Raw genomic sequence first — 22,513 nt, 5'->3', positions numbered from 1 at the left:
ATTATAATGGCATGCCCAAATAGTTTATATGTAGAATATCGGGTTAATTCTTTGCTTTGAATTCCGAATATCTGGAGACAACAAATAAGGTTAGGGGAGAAAAATGGAGCAGAATCTTATGAAGACAAGAAGCTGAAGACAAGGATAAAAATAAACTAGAAATTAGACCTAAGGAGGAATTAGGATTTAAAATCTCATTTAAAGCTGGGCACCGTGTGCCCGCCCGAAATCCCAGCAGCTCGGGAGGCTGTGGCAGGAAAATCATGAGTTCAAAGCCAGCCTCAGCAAAAGCGAGGTGTTAAGCAATTCAGTGAGACCCTGTCTAAATAAAATACAGTGGGTCAGTGGCCAAGTGCCTCTGAGTTCAATTCCCAGTAACCCCTCCCCCCAAAAAAAATTGTCACTTAAAAGTGTGAAAAATCCTTGAAAAAACTTTCATTGTATCAAATACATAAAGAATATTCCTAACACTCCCAGAAACAGCATAACAACAGATTTCTGAATATACTTATTAGTAAAACATGCCAGTTTCCAACAATGAGTATTTCTCAATAGTTAACATAAGGACTTCGTCCTACGTTGTCTTGGAAATACACACACACACACACACACACACACACACACACACACATATATAGCAAATTTATATACATAAATGCCAAGAAACACGAAATAGATTGAGGTTGTTGCTAAGATATGCCTCAATTTCCATTACTATGATCTTCTTCATACATATTTAAAACTTCTCAAACCATTGCAAATGCAAATTAATTACCTTCCAGAGGGCTGGGGATGTGGCTCAAGCGGTAGCGCGCTCGCCTGGGATGCGTGCGACCCGGGTTCGACCCTCAGCACCACATACCAACAAAGATGTTGTGTCCGCCGAGAGCTAAAAAATAAAATATTAAAAAAAAAATTCTCTCTCTCTCTCTCTCTCTCTCTCTCTCTCTCTCTCTCTCTCTCTCCCCCCTCTCTCACTCTCTCTTAAAAAAAAAAAAAAAAAAAAAAAAAAAAACAAATTAATTACCTTCCAAAAAATTTCATAATGACAGAATAAAAAAATTTAAATAACTTTAAACTATTATGATTCTATTTGCCTTTTCTTTCTTAAACCTTCTTTCCAGTTCAGGTCACCATATGCCAAAATCATAAGTAAATGTTTGGCATATGGTGTAAGAGTCATTTTATAATGGTGGTCTCTTTCCTTTTATCAAAAACAAATGGACAAATCAAAAAGAGGAAAATTCCACTTGGGTCCAGGGATTTTTTTTTTCTGCTCTCTTCTCCCTTTATGATCTCACCTGATCATATTTACCTAATAAAAGAAACATTTTGGTTATTTAGGAAATGTGACATGGTGTCTGACTGTGGATTGATTATAGTTTTCAGAAACCAGTGTCTCTTCTGCTAAATTTCCTGTGTCTGCATTTTGAAATAGTTCTTTCTGTTAAAAGGTCTTGTCTTTTAGGAAATCTTTGGAAACTTAGAGATTACAAAGAAAGCCTTCATGAATATTCTATAAGGGGCAAAGGTTCCTAGGAGAGAGATGGCAGGTGCTTCATTGTAAAACATTGATTTTCCTCCACAGATGGAGTTTGAATGTTATTACTGATGGTGGAGATACATTCCTGGAACAGTAGTGTGTCTAGGGATGCAGGGGGGCTGGGTAATGAGTGTCCCTGTGAAATGGTCTGTTCTTCAGGATTTCATTGTTCCCTGGAGAGTGCTGACCCTGATCAGAAGGGAATCAGAACTCAATGAGGCCAGAAGCAAAGCTCTGGATACATTCAGCAAGCATGGGGTGTGCAGTCTGTGCCTCTGCCTCAGCATCATCCAAGTATACTTATTTCTAATGTGTGGCTACTAGGGAGAGAAACATTTTTTTCTCTCTCTCTCTCTCTCCCTCTGGTAATGATTTATTTTTTTAACATTTCAATGGGATTTTATTTTTTATTGGTGCATTATAATCATCTGTAATTGTGGGATTTGTTGCCACATACACATTCATATATGCACGCAATAGAGTATAATGTGTCAATTTTTTTCCTTAATACCTCCCTTTTCCCTCCTCTTCTCTCTCCCCCTATCTCCTACCTCTATTCTACTGATTTCCCTCCTGTATGGAGAGATCCGTTTCTTAACTTATCATGTCCCACGACTCCAGACAGAATTGAAAACTTGAGAATTAATGGGTTAAAAGAGTTCAAGGAACTAAATATGTTTGTGCTGAGCTTAAGCAAAAACATTTGCAATACCATTCAATACAAACATAAAGTGCAAATCAAGTGACAAAGAAATGGTTTCCTATGAGACTTGTCTCTGAACAGAACAGAGGAATTTGGGTTTTGTAACATTGGGAAAGGTTAACTTAACTTCACCAAGCCTTATATTCCTTGTCTATAAAATAAGAATAACATTATTCATGTCATGGAAGGATTACATGAGGTTAACACCTGAAACATACTGATTCTCAATAAATATTTATTGCCCTTTCCCTTTTTCACCACTTTGATTCATGTCAGGCAAAATAATCACAATATTCCCAAAGAGCCTTAATGAGAGAGAAGAGGGAGTTTCACCTCAGTGTGTTTATTTTCTTGGTGTGACCATATTCTTTAAAAGTCATATGATTGGGGCTTCTGTTCCTTCACTGTACCATTATATCCTTGACTGGTCACGTGTAATCAACCCTCATAGGATAGAGAGAGGGATCCTTTTACTGAGGGAAGTCTCTTACCCCAAAATTGTTCTATTAAAACATTCCTGTACAGAATTTGTTGGGAGTCTGGCCTCATCTTTGTTGTTTCATTTCATTTTTCTCTCTATTTGAGCCCCATCTTTTGAAATGTATCCTACTATGTATGATCTCATTTTATCCCAGCTCTCATCCCATGCTCTTTGTCTTCAAAGTACTTCTTTAATTTTATTTCAATAAAAAGATTCCCCTCCTTTACCCACACAAGAAAATAATAGCAGACACAACCCTTTGTAACATATGCTACAGTTCAATTTATTTGTACATTCCTCTCCTTTGCAGTAGTTCATTTGGAAAGGTTATGCTAGGTTTTTATCACGTGGCTTCCTAGAGAGAGGCCCTTGTTAGCAGCTACTTAATAAACCTTTCATAGGAGGCTTTGTGTTCATGTGCTCATGTGTGTATCTTTAATAAGAAAATCATACACACAGGGGTTTAAAAATAGTCCTTCATTTGTAGTAGGGCAGTGATGCCAGAATTAGACAAGCAGTCAGTAAGGATAGGTAAATCGAATCAGGTCAGATACAGTCAGGCCAATTTTAAGTGAGTCCGAGACGTAGGAGACTGTCCCCTGAGGGATTGAAATGTTAATTCCTTCAGAGCCCTTCCTCCACCCTCATCAAGAACCTCCCCCTGCTCCAACCTGTTGCTAAGGTAACCTGTCCCAGGAATTGCCCTTCCCTACAGGGAGCTATAGTTAAGTTGTTAATTAATGTGTCCTGGGCTGCACCATCCTGCCCTTCCCCACTTCAGCCCACCTGTTCCCCACCATTTGGTCATCCCACTGGGCATTCCTGGGCCTAATCACATATGCAAGGAAGGAGAAAGATAAGGGGAAGAGGGCTGGAGAACAAAGGATGCCTAGGACATATAAAAAGGGCAGAACACCTGGCTTCACAGGATACCAAGATAACCAGTTATGGCCCTGTTCTCCCTCCAGTGAGAAGTCTATGTATCCCTTTCTAAATAAACCCTGCTTTATATGCTTGCCTTGGTGTGTTTCTCCAATGTTCAAACTCCATTATGTGAGGAAGCAGAACTTGTCACCAATAACCAGAGGTATCAGCAGGACTTAAACTGTTGGAGCTGCATCCTCTATCAGCCAGGGAACATTTACTACACAATATACATTAAAACACAACACCATAATCAACAGTGGGCAATACCATGCATAATGGATATCCTTGACAGAAAATTTGCTTCCCCATGCTTCATACTAAATCCTAGTGAAGTACATCTCCATGCTGGCTCTATCAGGGTGTCTCTGTTATTTCTTTGATTAGGCAGGGTCTGGGGGCAGGGGGCCTTATAGACAACACAAAGGGTGTCCTGGACAGCAGGTAAATAACAGTCCCCAGACACCCTGCAGGAGTCATTTTGTGATAAGATAAAACAGACCAACTTTTTTTTTTTAAACACTAATGTGTTGAATACATCCACTGGACTGGGGAGAAAGTGAGAAACTGTTTTTCTAAACTGAACCTCAGGGCTAGAGCCACTGATGATCCTCAAGGACACCAGTACTGCCAGAATTATCTTGGAGGGAAACCCAGGAGCAACTGCTGCTCAGTGTGAGACCACCTCCAAGTAGGGCAAGGGAGGGGCAGCCCCAACCTGGGTAAATAGGTACTTGCTGCTATGTGCTTCAGTAGTGTGCCTCCAGGATGCTAGAACTACTTTGTTTAGAGATTGCGTTATTTTTATCCCAGGCCTCCAATTAAAGGTAATTTTGTCTTCACACAGATTGCACCATTGAAGTGTACACTTCCTAGCAGCACCAGAGAGAGACCAAGCCTTCAGGCCTTTGTTGGTACCCTGCCTCTGCTACCAGGATCTTGCTAGAACCAACCCCATATTTCAACATTTTGGGATGGGGCAAGTTCTTTCAGAGAGCTCTGGGCCCAGGGTTTCAGCATAGTAACTTGTACTGCTCAGGCCTCTCTGGGATGGGAAGAGTACTTTTTTAATGGTTGCTATTGTAGATATTTTAGATATCCTGTTCTAGGACTGGAAAGAGTGGGTATTTTATTCCATTTTCCAGGTCTTTAACATGATGAAGGCTATACCACAGGAAGTCTTCTCCCTAGAGATTATTCACAACACCATACTTAAACCTGTGGATAAGGACACTGGTTAAGATTCTGTAGTGTCTCTTTAGTTTCATGGCATTATATTCCCACAGAATTTAGGATTAGGAGGAGTAGATATGTCCTCTTGAGTGGTGTCAGAATCCTCAAAGCACTCAAGATGCTCAGCAGAGATCTCTTCCAGTGGGGATGCCGCTCAGCCCTGCCAAGAACAGAGACCTTGAATCATCCATCCCCTAAAAGCAAATTAACACTTTTGCACTCTTTACACCCTGGGATCCTATCTTAGTCCATTCTTTCTTCCCAGGCAATATTTTGTTTTCCAGACAGTGATTGTTCCCTAGAATTATACTGTCCAGTTCTAGCTACTTCCCCAGACAGGCCATAGGAAGGAAAATGGGAAGTACACCAACTTTGACATACAAGATTCTCTCTGTGCTCTCCCCACGGCAGGCAGAGGCCGCCCATTGGAAGCTCCATCATTTTCCATTTGGCTTGTTAAAATGGTCTGCAGGAAGCTCTTTCTGTGTTTAGACTTTACAAAATTATGACTAAGACAGGACCAAGGCCAATAATAGGATCTCAATAAGTGTGTGTGTGTGTGTGTGTGTGTGTGTGTGTGTGTGTGTTAATGAGGATTGAACTCAATTCCTCAGGCATGTTTGGTAAATACTACATCCCTAGCCCCTCAATAAATGTCTTTGCAATGAATAACTATAAGATTCCTTTATCCTGTAAAACCAACATCTGCTTACATTGTTTTGCCTAAAATTCTTAAGTGGATCCTTACAACCTTCAAAATAAAATTAAAATCCCTTAATATGACTGAAGAAGTCATGACTGTAAAAAGAAGTCTTATGTTCATGAGCATTAGGACTTCCCCATCTCATGTTACATCCTCTTCTGTCTCCTTGAATCTAGTTACACTGAGCTAGTTGTAGTTCTCAAAACTTGTTGGACTTCCACAAGCCACTCAAGTGGCCTGTGTGGTCCTGTCTGCCTGTCTTTCTCTCTGCTTACTATGTAAGGGACCGGAGAAAAGTCGGAGGAAGAGACCACCAAGAGACTGACTCATGCAATTGCAGAAGGGGATTTATTGAGGATCCAATTCAGCGTACTGAGGCTCCAGGCTCACTCAAGAAGGGAGAGCAGCCCAGAGCCCTGGGGTGGGGTCGAGCAGTGCTTAAGTACACTTTTTTTTTGGGGGGGGGGCTTTGCATACATCAGAACAAATCAGCATGAGGCCCGGGAAAATTGAACAACAACTCTCATACATGATTAGCACATTCATTGGCGGGAACAGGTCGGGTGGGGGTGATTTGTCACTCCTAAACGGGGTACACATTCAAACTGATTGGTTCGGGGCCGTATGCTTACGCGACAAACTGCACAGAGCCCTAGGCTAAATGGCCAGTAGAGCATTGTCTTAACTATCTCAGGAATTTCAGGTTCTGGGTGTAGCAGAGGAACTTAAGGATACCTGGTCTTTCACTTTTTAATTCAGACTTTGCAGCTTAGAAACTTTACCCTTTCAACTATACTCAGTTTTCTAATTCTATCATGTCCTCGAGTAAGAATTTCCTTATCCTACTGTTCCCTCTAAGATGATTTAAGTGCCCTCCTCTGTCCTTATGAATGCACTATGTGAAAGGGTAAAGTTTCTAAGCTGGAAAGCTTGAATGTAAAAGATTAGGTATTATTAAGTTCCTCTGTTACACCCAGAACTTGGAATTCCTGAGATAGTTAAAACAACGCCCTACTGGCCATTTAGCCTAGGGCCCTGTGCAGTTCCTCACAGGGCCCGAACCAATCAGTTTGAATGAGTAACCCGCTTACGAATGACCAATCACCCCCGCCCGATCTGTTCCTACCAATGAATGTGCCAATCACCTCTCAGAGTTGTTGTTCAATTTCCCCGCGCCTCATGATGATTTGTTCTGATGTATGCAAAGCCTCCCGCCCTCCCCAAAAAGTGTACTTAAGCTCTGCTTGACCTTTGCTCTGGGCTCTGGGCTGCTCTCCCTTCTTGAGTAAGCACGGAGCCCCAGCGCGCTGGAATGGATCCCCAATAAAGCCCCTTTTGCCAATTGCATGGAGTAAGTCTCTTGTGTGGTCTCTCCCTCCGACACTCCGCCGGACCCCCCTTACATATGTGTGCATCAATTTTACACTGTACTACATTGCACTGTAATGTGTTTTCTTTGTAGTTCTCAGATTTTTAAAGTGCTTTCGACAACATTTCTTTGCTAATGTATTTGTCTGAAGCTATAATCCTTTCTAAAGACAGTTTTAACTGCCTCCCACAAGTTGTAATAGATATTGTCTTCATTGTCACTTGGTCTACCACTGAGTAGAGGCATTGGATTTGATCCTAGTACTGAAGCCAGATTTAAAGTTAGGTAGTCAGTGTAGTTAGGTAAATCCAGTCTAATACCGAGTGAAATCTAAAATGGAGGCCATGCTGAGAATGACTCAGGGAAAACAGGACAACTCATGGAATGTTAATGAAGTCCTGAAGAGGCCCTAGGCCAAAGTCCACCTGGAAGAAGTATTAATGAATAGCCCCCAGCAGATTTGGAGATAGCCCATCACCAAGAAGTGATAATGAAGTCCTTCCTGCTCAGGCCACTTCTTTGGCCCACCTGTGTCCCACCCCTCAGGCCTTCCAACCTACATTCCATCACTGAAAGAACTATAAAAAGGGGGGACAACTGCACTTCCACGGATTCCACCTTCTGGGTCCCCTTCTTCCTCCGGGAGAAGTCTTTTCTTCTGTCCTTTAATAAATTTCTAATCTCTACTCTGACTTTGCCTTGGCGTGCTTCTTTGGTGTTATTCTTCAACATCGGGGAGCAAGAACTCGTCACCAGTCAACAGCGGTAACAGTACCACATAAAAACAAATAAATACATTGAGTCCATATACAACTAAAAAAATATTTTAAAAAATGTTGTTCCTTCTGAGGATTGCTAGATCCCTAATCATAATTACTGAATTTTTCCCCTTCTCCTTCTCATTAGAATTTGGGCAACTTGGGGCATGAAATTATGACATTCTGTATGGTCCTGAATTCCTTTCATCAACTCTGGAAAATTCTAGCCATTGTCTCTTTATTTACTGCCTTTATTTAATCTCTCTTCTTGTTTCATTTCATTACAACCCTTATTTTATATTGCATACATCTCCTGACAACTTTGCAATATTTTCTTTAACCCCTCTGTGCCTCATCCTGATTTTCTGAGATCCACCTTTCACTTCACCAGTTTTTCTTTATTCTCCTATTTTTTTTTTCTTTTTGGCACAACAGATTAAACCCTCAGATGCTTTAACTACTGAGGTATATCCTCTGTTCTTTTTTTTTTTTTTTTTTGAGACAAGGTCCCACTAAATTGCTGAGGCTAGCCTCAAATCTATGATCCTCTTATCCCAGCCTCTCGAGTTGCCTCTTCCATTTTTCTCCTCTCATACATGTTTCATTTCTAAAAGTTCTATGTGGCAATTTTTCTCAATTGCCTATTCTTTTTTAATGCCCTTTTTCTTTATCTGTGTTTTCTAGTTCTTTTAGCGTCTATACTTTGTAAGGGTATTCTATTGTTTCTTTTGGACTTGTTGGGAAAACATATAATGGCAGCCACACCCCAAAAACCCCAACATGGCGCCTGAAGGGCTTCTCTTCCTGCCTCTCCCTTTCCCGATGGCGCCAATATTAAAATCCCGCTGGCGGGAAACCTTGGCCCCAATAAGAACTAACTTCTTGGGCTCCAGAACTGACATCTGGAAGAACTTACCAATAAACGGGCAACCCGTCATTTACCTAAGCCCTGCCACCTCTCCTTGGATCTATATAAGCCCACAGCCTTTTGTAATAAAGTGGAATCTCTCCGGTGATTTGTGTAGTGTGGTGTCTTCCATTCGTATTGCGGTGCGGTGTCTTTCAGGATTATTTCATTATCTCAAGGTATTTGTGTGCTGATTCTCCACCTGGTGGCTTGTATGTTTGTAGTTAAGTAGTCTTCACAGGGATTGTTTAATTCTGTGAGGTTCTTTGTGTTCTTAGAGGACAAGTTGTGTGTTTCCAACTACCAGTTGCTCTGGAGGATTCCATGGTGCAAGAAAAGATTTTCCATTATTCATTTCTAGGCTTGGGGACATCCATGCCATAGGAGAGTGTATAAGTTCAAGTCAACACCAACATGTGACACAGTCCTTTAGTTTCTCATAGGAACTTGTTTTTTTCTTACCAGAGCCTAAGGCAAAAACTGATGAGTTTTTGTTTTTGCTCCCTTGCCCCTTCCCCTGGTTCAAAAAGCTTTAGGGGCTATCTCCTTACCCAGTTGATATTATTCTTGCTCTGATACATCCAGGGCTTCCTCCTTCCCCTCCTCATTCTCTTGCTTATCCCCCACCCTCATCCTTCTCTTCCTCCTATATTGTAATGGTTCTGACTTGCAAATTTATTGTTTTGACTTTAAATTCTTTACATTTTCTGTCACTTGAGAATCTGTTTCCAGCTCAGTATGCATTTAGATTTTTCTTTTTTCTTATTCGGAATTTTTCTGTGTAATGTGGCAGAACAGCAGACATTAATATTTTTCCTGGGCTAGAGTTGTAGCTCAGTTAATTTTAGGTGTCAACTCGACTGGATGAAGAAACCCTTGGAAACCTGGTAAAGCATTATTTTACATGTGTCTGTGAGTTGTTTCCAGAGATTACTATGTGAGTTACAGTGGACTGGGTGGGCAAAATTTGTCTTCCAACTGAACATCTTCCAATTGAACATGTGAAAGAGGACAAATGCAGATGAACTCTTTTCTCCAACAACTGGGATAGACCTTTCATCTAGTACCTAGGACATCAGAGATCAAGGCTAGCTGCCCTCTGGGCTCCAAAACTTATACGGGCGGCAGTCAGTCTCACACCCCAGCCCCTAAGGTGTCCCAGGCTTTCAGTCTCAAACTGATAGTTACACCATAGACTTTCCTGGTTCTGAGGCCTTTGAATTTAGCCTGAGTCACACTACTGGAATCCTAGGTTTTTCAGCTTGCAGATAGCCTATCATGGGACTTCTCAGCCTACATAATCATGTCAGCCAACTCTCTTAACAAATTCTTTCTCATGCCTATAAACAAGGCTTATTGTTCTGTCTCTCTGTAGGACCCTGCCTAATACGGAAGGATAAAGACATATCCCATTTTGTTCATCACACCTAGTCGTGCAGGTTGTTCCTAGATATAACATTAGTAAGATAGTAGAACCCAAAGACTAAGAGAAAAATCTCAAAGTTATTTATATTAATAAGTCTAGGATTCTACATCCAGCTAAATTATTATGCTAAAGACAAAACAATTTGATAGTCTATCATCTCTTTACCTAGTAAAAGAAATACTAACAGTTGCTTTAAAAATAAATAAAATAGGAACTGTACCTTAAAGTAAGCAATGATATAGAGAGGTAATAATGGGGCTCACTCTTAGAAGATGGTGAATTAGAGGAGGTTGCTCTCCAAACTGCTCTGTGATGTATGACCAAGAAAGAACATAAAAAGGTTCTCAGTGAGTTGGGTAAAAGAGAAATTTTACTGGAATTTAATACTGGACTCTGAGAACATACTAAAGTGATGCAGCCACATCAATATTTATAGTAGCACAATTCACATTGTTAGGGGGGGTCTGGCGGAACATCGGAGGGAGAGACCACACAAGAGACTTACTCCATGCAGTTGGCAAAAGGGGATTTATTGGGGATCCATTCCAGCGCGCTGGGACTCTGTGCTCAGTCAAGAAGGGAGAGCAGCCCAGAGCCCCGAGCAGAGGTTCAAACAGAGCTTAAGTACACTTTTTGGGGAGGGCGGGAGGCTTTGCATACATTAGAACAAATCATCATGAGGCGCAGGGAAATTGAACAACAACTCTGAGACGTGATTGGCACATTCATTGGCGAGCGAGGGTGATTGGTCATTCGTAAGCGGGTTACACATTCAAACTGATTGGTTCGGGCCCTGTGAGGAACTGCACAGGGTCCTAGGCTAAATGGCCAGTAGGGCGTTGTTTTAACTATCTCAGGAATTTCAGGTTCTGGGTGTAACAGAGGAACTTAATAATACCTAATCTTTTACATTCAAGCTTTCCAGCTTAGAAACTTTACCCTTTCAACATCAGCTAAGCTATGGAACCAACCTAATGCCCTTCAATGGAAGAATGGATAAATTTGCAAATTTAAATTGACATTTCACTGAAATGGAGAGGATCTGAAAGCCTTGGCCTTTTGTCTGTTGTAGGCATTGTAGTTGCTTAGTTCTCCTGAAGCCAGATTTTAAAGTTAGGTAGTCAGTGTAGTTAGATAAATCGGGGTCTAATACCGAGTGAAAATGGAGGCCATGCTAAAAATGATTCCAGGAAACACAGGACAACTTGTGGTAATCGGAAGGCAATATGCTCCACTGACAGAGATGAAAAATGAGACTCCCCAATAATTATGATTCATTACTTTTAAGATTAAAAGTAGTCAGAAAAAGGAGTGGGGAATGAAAGGGTAAAGTTTCTAAGCTGGAAAGCTTGAATGTAAAAGATTAGGTATTATTAAGTTCCTCTGTTACACCCAGAACTTGGAATTCCTGAGATAGTTAAAACAACGCCCTACTGGCCATTTAGCCTAGGACCCTGTGCAGTTCCTCACAGGGCTCGAACCAATCAGTTTGAATGTGTAACCCGCTTACGAATGACCAATCACCCTCGCTCGCCAATGAATGTGCCAATCACGTCACAGAGTTGTTGTTCAATTTCCCCGCGCCTCATGATGATTTATTCTGATGTATGCAAAGCCTCCCGCCCTCCCCAAAAAGTGTACTTAAGCTCTGTTTGAACCTCTGCTCGGGGCTCTGGGCTGCTCTCCCTTCTTGAGTGAGCACAGAGTCCCAGCGCGCTGGAATGGATCCCCAATAAATCCCCTTTTGCCAATTGCATGGAGTAAGTCTCTTGTGTGGTCTCTCCCTCCGATGTTCCGCCGGACCCCCCCTTACACTCCATCCCATAACAAAATACCCAAGGCAATGAAAAGATTTATTTTGGCTCATAGTTCTAGAGGTTCCAGTCCAAAGTCACGCAGCCTCACTGATTTGGGCCTTCAGAAAGGGTAGAATTGCATGACAAGTGCCTGGCAAAGCAAACCTCTCACCTCATGGCCAGGAAGCAAGAGAAAAAGGAAGAAACTGGGGTCCCACAATCCTCTTTGAGGGCACATCCCCAGTGACTGAAGGATCTCCTATAAGGCCCCACCTTCTAAAGATCCACACAGTACCTTCCAATAGTACAACCTTGGGGACCAAGCCTTTAACACATGGACCTGTGGGGGACATTCAACATCTGAACCATAGAAGTGATGCTCTGGCCCTTCCCCCACTTCCAACAGCCTGCACTCACAGCTCTATTCAAAGGGTGGCAGGTGGTAGTGCTAGAGCCACTTGTCAATCATGCTTAGGACACTGGAAGTGCCTGACAGTTTCTGTCCACTATAATCCTGTAAGTCCAATTCTCTTGCTTCCATGAAATAAACTGAGAAGTCATATTCCTTTTTGAGCTCTCCTAAGGATCATCTGAGGTTGGGACATGCCTAAAAATGTCTTCTTGCTTGACTTCTTTCCCTTCCCTATTCTATTCCCCACACTCCTTAGCAATTTCTCCATAAGAGCACTTTCTTTCACATAAATTCTTATCTCAGGGTCAGCTTTTATGACTCACCTAAGACAAAGCCTAGAAAGGAGTCATAATTGACACAATAGAACCAACCTAGGCACCCTTCAAAAGATGAATGGATAAAGAAATTGTGGTTGTATCTACACACAATGGAATGTTACTCAGCCTTAAATTAGAATGAAAGTATGGGTATTTGCCAGTAAATGGGTGGAACTGGATAATATTATGCTAAGTGAAATAAGCCAATCCCAAAGAACCAAAGGCCAAATGTTTTCTTTGGCATGAAGATACTAATTCATAGTAAGAGGCCTAGAGAATAAAGGTACTTTGGATTAGACAGAGGGGAGTGAAGGGAGGGGAGGGACATGGGGATAGGAATGAGAGTAGGATGAATTGGACATTATTTTTTTATGTGCATATATGATTATATAACATGTGTAAGTTTACATCATATACAACCAGAAGAACAAGCACTTATATATATCCATTTATGTATGATGTGTCAAAATGCATTCTACCATCATGTTTTAGAACAAATAAATTTTAAAAATTAAACAAACAAATTTTTAAAAAATGATGATTGACACATCAGGTGCTCATAGTATACTTAGCCTTATACCAGCTACTGTCAGAAATTGATGTCCCCTTCTCTGTCTCCTTCTACTTTCCCACTATCAGAAATTTATCTCCCCTTCCCTTTCCTTCCCCTATTCATTCCCCCTCCCCTGTGAGTGTGTGTGTGTGTTTCCCTAAGCCATCGAGCAAGTGGCTGCCATTTGTCATACACTAGGCTAGGAGTGAGGACACCAGACTTGACATAAGTAATGGACCTACGTCATGTCTCTTCTACTTCTCCTGGGTTTGTTTTTCTAATTTTTTTCTCTTGGGAATGATAGCATATGTTACCCTGCCCTCATAGGTTTTCTGTGACTTTTAAAATAAAACAATAGACAGAGATGTATTTTGCAAGAAAGATGTGCCTGTAGCACACACTTGTGGAGGATTAAAAGTCCTTCAAGGACTTAGAGAAAGCTCTCTAGCCACTTCTGCCTCCCCTCCTCCTCCTGGCTGGAGCAGGTGTGGGTGGCCAGAGCCTGCCCTCACCAATTCCAGACTAGGAGAAACCTCTGGACTGAGTAAGGAATGCTGCCTGGTTCCCTCTGCACTGTCTGAAGAGTATTAATAACCATGGCAGGGAGGATTAGCCATATGCCACTTAATTCCTGTTAATCAGGATTGAGGGGGAGTTTGTGCTTGTAAGTAACAGATGAGCTGGTGGCTTCCCCACAGGCCTGGCTGCACTCACAGGCAGGCCAGCTCAGCTGCACATCAGCTCTTGCACAGTTCGTACCACCATCCACCCCGTTCCTTCTCCCTCATGTTCTCAGATCTCACCCTTTCTGCCTGCTCTCTTTAGATTTAATTCCCTTTCCTTAATCTTTGCATTATTCCAATTCTTCTTATCAGTTAGCTCTTCCAGCCATTTCCTTCACTTCTGTCTCCCTGGCTTACTCTTGAATTTGTATCCTCTTTTCAATTGCATTTGTCTACTTCTAGGTTTGGCTTTTTTCCCCGCTTCCTTCCCTGTCTCTCACTTTTTCTTTTTACACTCAGATCCCTGTACATATACCTCCTCTTTCATACACACACACACACACACACACACACACACACACACCCATATGTAGATGGACACAAAACTTTTATTTATTTTTATGTAGTGCTGAGGATTGAACCCAGTGCCTCACACATGCTAGGCAAATGCTTTACCACTGAGCTACAACTTTCCACCTCTAACTCCTTTTTCCTGCATTGCCCTATATAGACTAAATGCAAAGTTCCAAGGCAAGCCTTTTCTGGCCCTCTTGAGACCAGCTTCTTCTTAGTGTGTCTTCCTCTCACTCCTCGCCTAACTTCAATGAAAATTCCAAATCAAAGCCTCCCTCTGATGCATTTTTTGCTGTCCAGCTAGGCAGCAGAGGTTGCAAATGGGACTCTGAGAACCTCTCCTCCATTTCTCTTTTCCTTCTCCTCCTCCATCTCTCCAGGCTGAGCTCAGAATCAGCATGCACAAGAAGGAACCAAATGTCCCACTCCAAGGTCAAATTGTGCTCTGCCCTCAAACTGCATGAGATTATTTTTGTCTCTTCATTACACTGTGTCTATTCTGGTGTGTGTGTGTGTGTGTGTGTGTGTGTGTGTGTGTGTATTGATGTGTTTTAAGCAGTATTTTGCAAAAAACTGTTGAGAAGTGTCTGGAAAAGGACATTTGCAGGAATGTGTATTTAACAACAGATCTGAATCAAAGTGGGAGAAGATTTTTATTTGCATAGTCTATGTGTAGGATGCATTTGGATGAAGAACGGAAAGGAAGCTTTCAGCTGCTTCTTAGAAGTATCCAAACCATCTCTCAGGATAGCCCCTCAAAATATCCAATTCTGGGGAAGCAGCAGATTTCCAGGGTGTGGCTTCCTTTAGCAACAAAACTCGGGTTTTGTTTCCAAGAAGCTCATTCAATGACAAAAAAAAAAACTTTGACCCTGCCTAACAGTCATTCCAACCTCAAGGACACACACACACACTTCCCGTCACTAGCAGTCTCTCAACTCTTGGCACTGGCTGCTCCCTCTTCCATCTAAGGGATGGTTTTGCAGGACAGTTTACAGCTGCAGTGGCCTGTAGGTGTCCCTGGTCCTGCTCTTGATCATAAATGTTTTACAAAAGGAGAGGAGCACAAATAGGAAAATCTGCTTCTTGGAGTCTTCCTCCATGTTCCAGAATCCCACTGTCAAGCCCTAATCAGAACCTTATTGAAAGAGGGCTAGGCAGCCTGTTCCCACTGTGGGCTGCTGCAGGATCCAGGAGGATCCCCTTCCCACCCTGGCCCTTCCTTTCTGCAGCCTCACTGCACCACCTTGTGGTTGATTCTTGCTATTTCTTCCCAACATCCACCCCAACAGGCACTTTAATGCAAAATGTTCCCTTTAAATGCTAAGTTTTCTGGTTTTGTATGCTGACTGCTCAAAGGGAATTATTTGTAAAGTTCCCAGTATTTTAGGAACTTGCACTCATAAACAATCTCCTATGTCACCATGAGCCCAGAACTGGGCTTGTACATAAAAAAAACAAAGGGTTAATGCTAAAGGCCACAGGTCAGTGTGGGGGCGAGGAAAGAGAAAGGAGAACATCTTTGGGAATTCCAAATATTTCAAACTGAATCCAGAAGGGCCAAAGTGAGATCCTTTGATTTTCTACCTTCTTTATGAGGATTTATGTACTCCTACAAAAAATGCTGAAGAGAGAGTAGAGCAGCCTGAATTGCTAACCTGGAGTCTGCTTTCTTTGCATGGAATGACTCATTAGGGATGGTGGAGTCAGCTAAAGCACTCCTCCAGCAGAGAGGGGGACCCAGTCATCCCAAGGGGGAAAACTCATATGTTACTTGTCTAAGGAACACTACAGTTGAATTCAGAAGAACTCCTCTGTGACTCTGAGAATTTTGCTTAACCTATCTGAGTTTTACCTTACTCTTTGTGTGTGTGTGTTTGTGTGTGTGTGTGTGTTTGTGTGTGCGCACACATATACATGAGTACTAGGGCTTTGAACCCAGGGCCTTGCACATATTAGGCAAGTGCTCTACCTCTAAGCTACATCCCTTTGCTAGTATATTTACTTGCTAATTATGTTTATTTACTTAGCTACTTTGCTAGTATCTTTATTTTTACTTGGAATGCCTTTTCCATCCCATATGTGCCTCTAAATCCTATCTATCCTTAGGATGAATTCAAATTCCATTTCTTCCCTGGAGCTTTTTCTGATCTTCCCACCTGGAAATTTCCCTTTACTGCCTCTTAAAATTCTCCTTGAAACTGCATGGATCTTCCTCATGAGAGCGTAATCTAGGGCTTCATATTATATTTAAGCTATTTGTGCCTTTACTTTCCTTTATCTGACAGTAAACTCTATTTGCTAATACCGAGCATGTTCATCTTCACCAATGATCTCTCAAACCATACTATGAGTTGAACAGACCTCCTATTGAACAAAAGGAATTTTCTTCTTTCTTTTTCATAGCTCAATTTTAAAATATGATTCCCCTCCCTGTATATCTCCACTCTGCAAAGTTGGGTGACATGCTTTTAGAACACTCACTGTTCCTCCCGTATTGCTTCTCACATTTATTACAACTGCCTTTTCACTTGTTTTCTTACCCACTAGAGGACAGCTCCTTGAGGAAACAAAGTTGTCTCTCCAGTAGGAACTTAGTAACTATTTGATTAATGACCAGATAGATTTTAAAAAATGGATAGGTTGGTGCATGAAAACTGGAAAAGAGAGAGGTGTTAAAGATGACCTTTGAGATTCCTTTAACTTCTAATATTTTATGACTAGAGCTTTGAGCTCTTTTTTTTTTTTTTTGAGGGAAAATAGTCCAAGTTATTTGGAAAACAATACAGTGATCATGTAAGTCAAATGGTGATTTTCCTTCCAGTGGACAATTGTTTGCTTCTGTGGGAGGTCTGCTCCTCCCATTTTCTATGGGTAATTTTATGTTCCCTGGCCCAGAATTTGGCAAAATCTCTGGGGTGTTCATTTTTGTCACCCAGCCCCGGTAGGAGGGTGGGTGGGTGGGAGGGGAACTGTTTTGGGAAAGAGCGTTGGGGAGTGTTTGTGTGTGATGAGTCAGGGCCACGGGGAGCTTAGGAGCCCTCATCTCTGCTTGCCTCTCTGTGGGGGTAGTTCTCGCCAGTTGATGGGCGGAGGGTGGAGGATCACCAACTGTCTTTGGAAAGTTGGAAAGTTTTCTTAGTCATAACTTATACCAAGTCAGCTGGAGCTTTACGTAACTAGGACTTTATTCTGCAGGCAACAAGAGTATGATGGCAACAGAATGGCTGCCAGTCATTCTGCAACAGCTTTTTCTTCTCCAGACCCTGCTAACTGCAAAGTCAGGAGACTTGCCTTATCTTTGTGATGCAGTACATGGGGCTTAAAGGCCACAGATGTTTTGTTACAACTAGAAAAGGGTTTAAGTTTTCTTAGCAAATAGGGAACAAACCCAATGCCCCTCTTTTAGTCCAATATATGACAGGGGAATGAGTATGACTTTATTTTCACCCCCACCCATAGCAAAGAGGACTCCTGGGTCTGCGTGGATTGCAGCTGCAGGTGATCATTTCTCTAGTTGCAATTCCCTTCCAGTATTGCTGGCAGATGCAACCTATCTCTGTTCTCTTATCTTCTCACTCTTTGGGCAGAAAGAGATGCATCATTGGGTCTCCTGTCTCTGAACATGCAAGCCAATTTGCCTATCACAACTTGAGTTGTCAGTGACAGATCCAGATAGGGCCCCAAGTGATATGTGTATGTGTGCATGTAAGTGAAGAGCTATACATAAAAAGAGAAAGAAGCAAGTGAGAAGAAAGGTTCCTACTCTGACAGAAGCAAGGATGCTGGTGATTTACCTGACTGAGAGGATTTGGCTACTAGGTTCATTGGGAAAAAAAATAGCAAAGCCCAGAGGTCTGTGGTGAGTTGTGGGCCCTTTCATAAGGCCTCTTCAAGGTCAACAAAGACAGTGGAGGAGCCCTGGCTTGTCTTCCTGTTACTAGCTGGAAAGAAAGCATTCTTTCTTTCTTGTGCTTTAGATCCAAGGACCTGGGGCCATGAAATTCATTTTTTGTTTTGTTTTTCTGATACTGGAGACTGAACCCAGGGATACTCTCCCACTGAGCTACATCCCCAGTCCTTTTTAAATTTTATTTTTAAGACAGGGTCTAAGTTTCTCAGGCTGGTCTTGAACTTGTGATCCTCCTGCCTCAGCCTCCTGAATAGCTGGGATTACAAAAACTCTACTACACCTGGTTTGGGGCTATAGCTTTGAAAAAGATAAGATGAAGCATGGATTTGTTAAGGGCAGGACACTAAAGAATAGAGTTATTGTAGTATCATGCCCAGCTACTCCCTGAAACAGAAAGGAATAAATGCATTTGAGAAACTAAGCTGTAAAATGAAGATGAACTTCCTAGCAGTGAGGATGGCCTCCCCAGCCCAGAAGGGAGAAAGTAGTCCTGGATGGAGTTATGAGATCAGGCCTTTTGTCAATGTGCATATACTGAACAACAAGAGTGAAAGCTTAGCTAAGGCAGCAAGAAAGAGGAGGAGTAGCTGATGATTTCTGGGATCTTTCAGCCCAATGTTATAGGCTTGGCCCTTCCTCAATGACAGGAAGTTCCACGGAGAAGCCAGAAATGAGAATCTCCAGGTGGTCTGCAGATTTTGGGGGATCAGAAATTGAAAGATCAAAAAGTGGGAGCAGAGAGGGAGGTTGTGGGTGAGTATGGGGCATTCCTAGGTTGTCTTTTTTTTCCATCCTTAGATTTCTAAGCCATACTGGCACACATGGGTCCTACTGGTGCGCTGGGACAAAATGGTGGAAGAATGATCAAAACAAGAGAAGACATAGTCTCTCCACCTGCTTAGGTGCTGGTGACATACAATAGGACCTTTCTGGGTCTCATTGAACTAAGAGTACAAGCTGAATGTTGAGGCTGGAGCTGCTTCTGAACCCGAAAAGGAAAGAGAGAGGGCTAGTAAAAGAGGGTGAAAGGACAGAAATTCCCAAGTGCACCACGAGGTGCCAGGCGGGGACAGCATGGAGAGAGCCAGAGGCTGTGACTATGGGCAAAGACAGGGCTAAGCTTTGTCTGAAATGAGATCTTTATTCAGGCTACTGCCTTCTGCCTTTGAGCTTGTGATGAGACCATGATAAGCTTTATTCTCACCGCTTCCCACACTGAGCACCCAAGTCTCTGGCATTTCATTCCTGCCTTACCCAACAATGTTGGGATACTTCCCATTGTTTCGAAGAGATTATTTAAGACTTGCAGAAAGTCTCAAATGAGCCACGACCCATGGTACTTAGCACTTGCCTGTAGTCTGGGTCCCCTCCACTGTATTCTTGACTAGGATCAGTTTGTATGATTGTTCAAATAGCACAAAGTCTTCCTTCCTCAATCTACAGCTGTTCCCACCCTTTTTCTGGACTTCAGAATCCACAGACTCAGACAGAAGGTCTCAGTTGCATCCCTAGGGTTGCTTGTTGCCAAGGTTCTAGGAGACAGGAGGCCACAGAGCAGCGAGAACCATACTGCCTGTGCTGATTGCTGGTTTCTACTACCTTCATGAGGAGTGACCTTTAGCAAGTCACAGAATGGCTCTGTTTCCACTTTTACAAGAAAGGCTGGTAACAAGTACTTACCTCGCAGATGACTTTTAAGGCTTGGAAGAGATAATTAATGCACTGAACACCATTTTTGCTCTGTGGCATACCACATGAAAGCTTTCAAGAAATTTTGGCTCTTGTTTTTACCCATAACCAGCCTCATGTATCTGAACTTAACTGCCCTGATCACAGACAATGCCCCAGCAATGCTGGCCTCCTCCTTCCTATACCAAGAACAGCCCATGCTCAGCCCCATTTTCATGCACATAAATGTCCTCCCACCTCTTACACAGCTACTTACACCCCCATCTCAAGGCCTCACCAAAGTGCCGCCTCCTTCCCAAAGCCTTCCCTGATCATTCCAACCCACACAGATCTCTGCCTCATTGTGTTTCCAGTCAGTATCTTGAAATTTTACACTTAGATCATAGAAGTATAGAATTTGAGAACTGAAGAGTCCTCAGAAATGACCCCAATCAGTTGCCCTGAATCAGTAATAGTCAATAAACTGCAACCGCATGGCCATGACATCCTTGTGGTACCCTTCTGCAGGCCTCACCAATCACCAGTAGATCACAGTTCTCCTGCTAAGCCTATATACTACTTCAGGATCCTCCGCAACACAGTGCCCAATCAATCAGAAGTGCCACCACCATACAAAATCTGGACGACAACTTAGTTGGAGGTATCTGGAGCTTTGGGAGGCAGACACTTGCTTCAGCCCAAGGCATTGGGATAGAAGTCTGGTCTAATCTCTATCTAGTACTCCTCATACTATACCAGAGACTTCTTTTGTTGTGTTTTGTCTTTGTCTTTTGATTATTTTCCACCTGTTAGTTGTGCGGCTTAATTGAAGCTATAATATTTGTGAGAGTAGAAGCCAACATCTTAGATTGCTCTACTGTCTTTCCCAGAGGTACTGACTGCTTGGGGACTTCCCCTTTATTCTTATAAAAATTGTCTTCAGAACTCAGCTTGCAATGAGAACTGGGGTTATAATAAGGCTCAGTCTACATGCTGATCAAATCTTCCCTGGACTTCGTGAGTCCTTCCTTTCTGCCCATGACAGATACTACTATCACATGAGGGATATGACATGTCTTAAACATCAAAAGAGGACAGCTGTGGGTTAGGGTTATCTGCTCAAGGTCCTTCGGAGGTTTTCCTTCTTTCAGGTCCTCACTGTCACCATTAATTCAATGACTGTATGGGAAAAGGAGAAAGAAATGTTGCAGTTGGATGCCCATCTCTTCTCAGTACCCATGGGTGCAGCTGTGGGTCTCCTGAAGTTTGGTTTCTTGAGTGGGAGATGATGGACTGGAGGGTACTGCTCAGATTATCAGAGCTACTCCCCTCTCAAATATAGCCCCTGGGACACAGTTCTCACATGGAGTCTTCCCTTTATAACCTATCAAAAGGCAACATCACCACACACCTAAGCCCACAAGCTACAAGCTTCAGAATCCCCCCGAATGCCCTGTGCCTGTCTCTTCCATCCCCCATCACTTAGCGAGTTTTTTCTATTTTCCTGTCTCCAAGGCCCTTGAATTTGTGCCCTCCTTCTAATCTGACTGCCACTTGGAGCCACTCTCTCACCAAATCTTGCTTATCTGCATATCTGCAGTGCCTCCCAATTGAGCTCTCCAATTATATCACAACTTTTCCAGTTTTCTTTATAAAATTTAGATTTTATTATGTGATTCCTTGCTTAAAAATCAACATCGACTCATTGGCTTTAGAAGAACATAAAACTCTTTGGTCAGGGTTTCTCAACCTATTTATATCTTGGGGTAGATTATCCATAGTTGTAGGGGTGTCCTGTGCATGGTAGGATATCATTCTTGGCTTCTATCCTCCAGATACCAGTAATAGCCCCACTCCTAACTCCAGCAGTTACAATGACCAAAAATGTCTCCAGACATTGTCAAATGTTCTCTGGGAGACAAAACTAGTTGAGAATCACTGTTAGTTTATACAATAGACTAATAATGACTCCAACAGCACATAGTTACTTAGCTCTGTGCTAACAGCTTTTCATAAAGCCTTCTCATTCAATCTTCAGAGCATTCTTGTGGGGTAGGTCCTAATAGTATCCCCATTTTACAAATGCTAAGAAGATGCCCACTTAGAAAGTATCTGGAATTTTGGGGGCTAGGGTTATGGCTTCGTGGTAGATTGCTTACCTAGCACATGTGGGGCCCTGGTTGATCCTTGGCACCACATAAAAATAAAATAAAAATATTATGTCCATCTACAACTAAAAAAAAATGTATCTGGAACTTTTTTAAAGACAGACTTTTTCTTTCCAGGTAAGGTAAGAAGAAAGGCAGATAATTCAAAACTTGAGGTGAAAGTCCCAAAGCCAAAGACTAGTCAAGACAGGGCTTGTGCCCTGGTCATCTACTGGTAAGATTTGATTTCTCTCTCCTAAGCCCTGTACAGCCCCCAACACCATACTCCCAGGTAGCCCAGTTCCCCGATCTGAAAATTCCCCCAGGCCTGGTGAACTTGATTCATTACCCATGGCCCAGGCAAAAACCTCTGCTTTGCTCTCTGTGAAGGCCCCAGTAGGAGGTAATTATTCCTCCTGAGCCAAGAGCACACACGACCTAGGGGGCATATTCTGTCATGGCTAATTGTGCAGACGTCTTCTTCCCTGCCAGCCAATCTGGAGGCAGAGATCTGGGGGCAGAGACTCAGGCCTGCCCTTTGTAATGACAACTCAGTGCTTCATACAAACCATTCAATCCCCAGA

The sequence above is a fragment of the Urocitellus parryii genome, chromosome 4, assembly GCF_045843805.1.
Source record: "Urocitellus parryii isolate mUroPar1 chromosome 4, mUroPar1.hap1, whole genome shotgun sequence".
Lineage (NCBI taxonomy): Eukaryota > Metazoa > Chordata > Mammalia > Rodentia > Sciuridae > Urocitellus > Urocitellus parryii.
Note: the sequence above shows the minus strand (reverse complement) of the source record.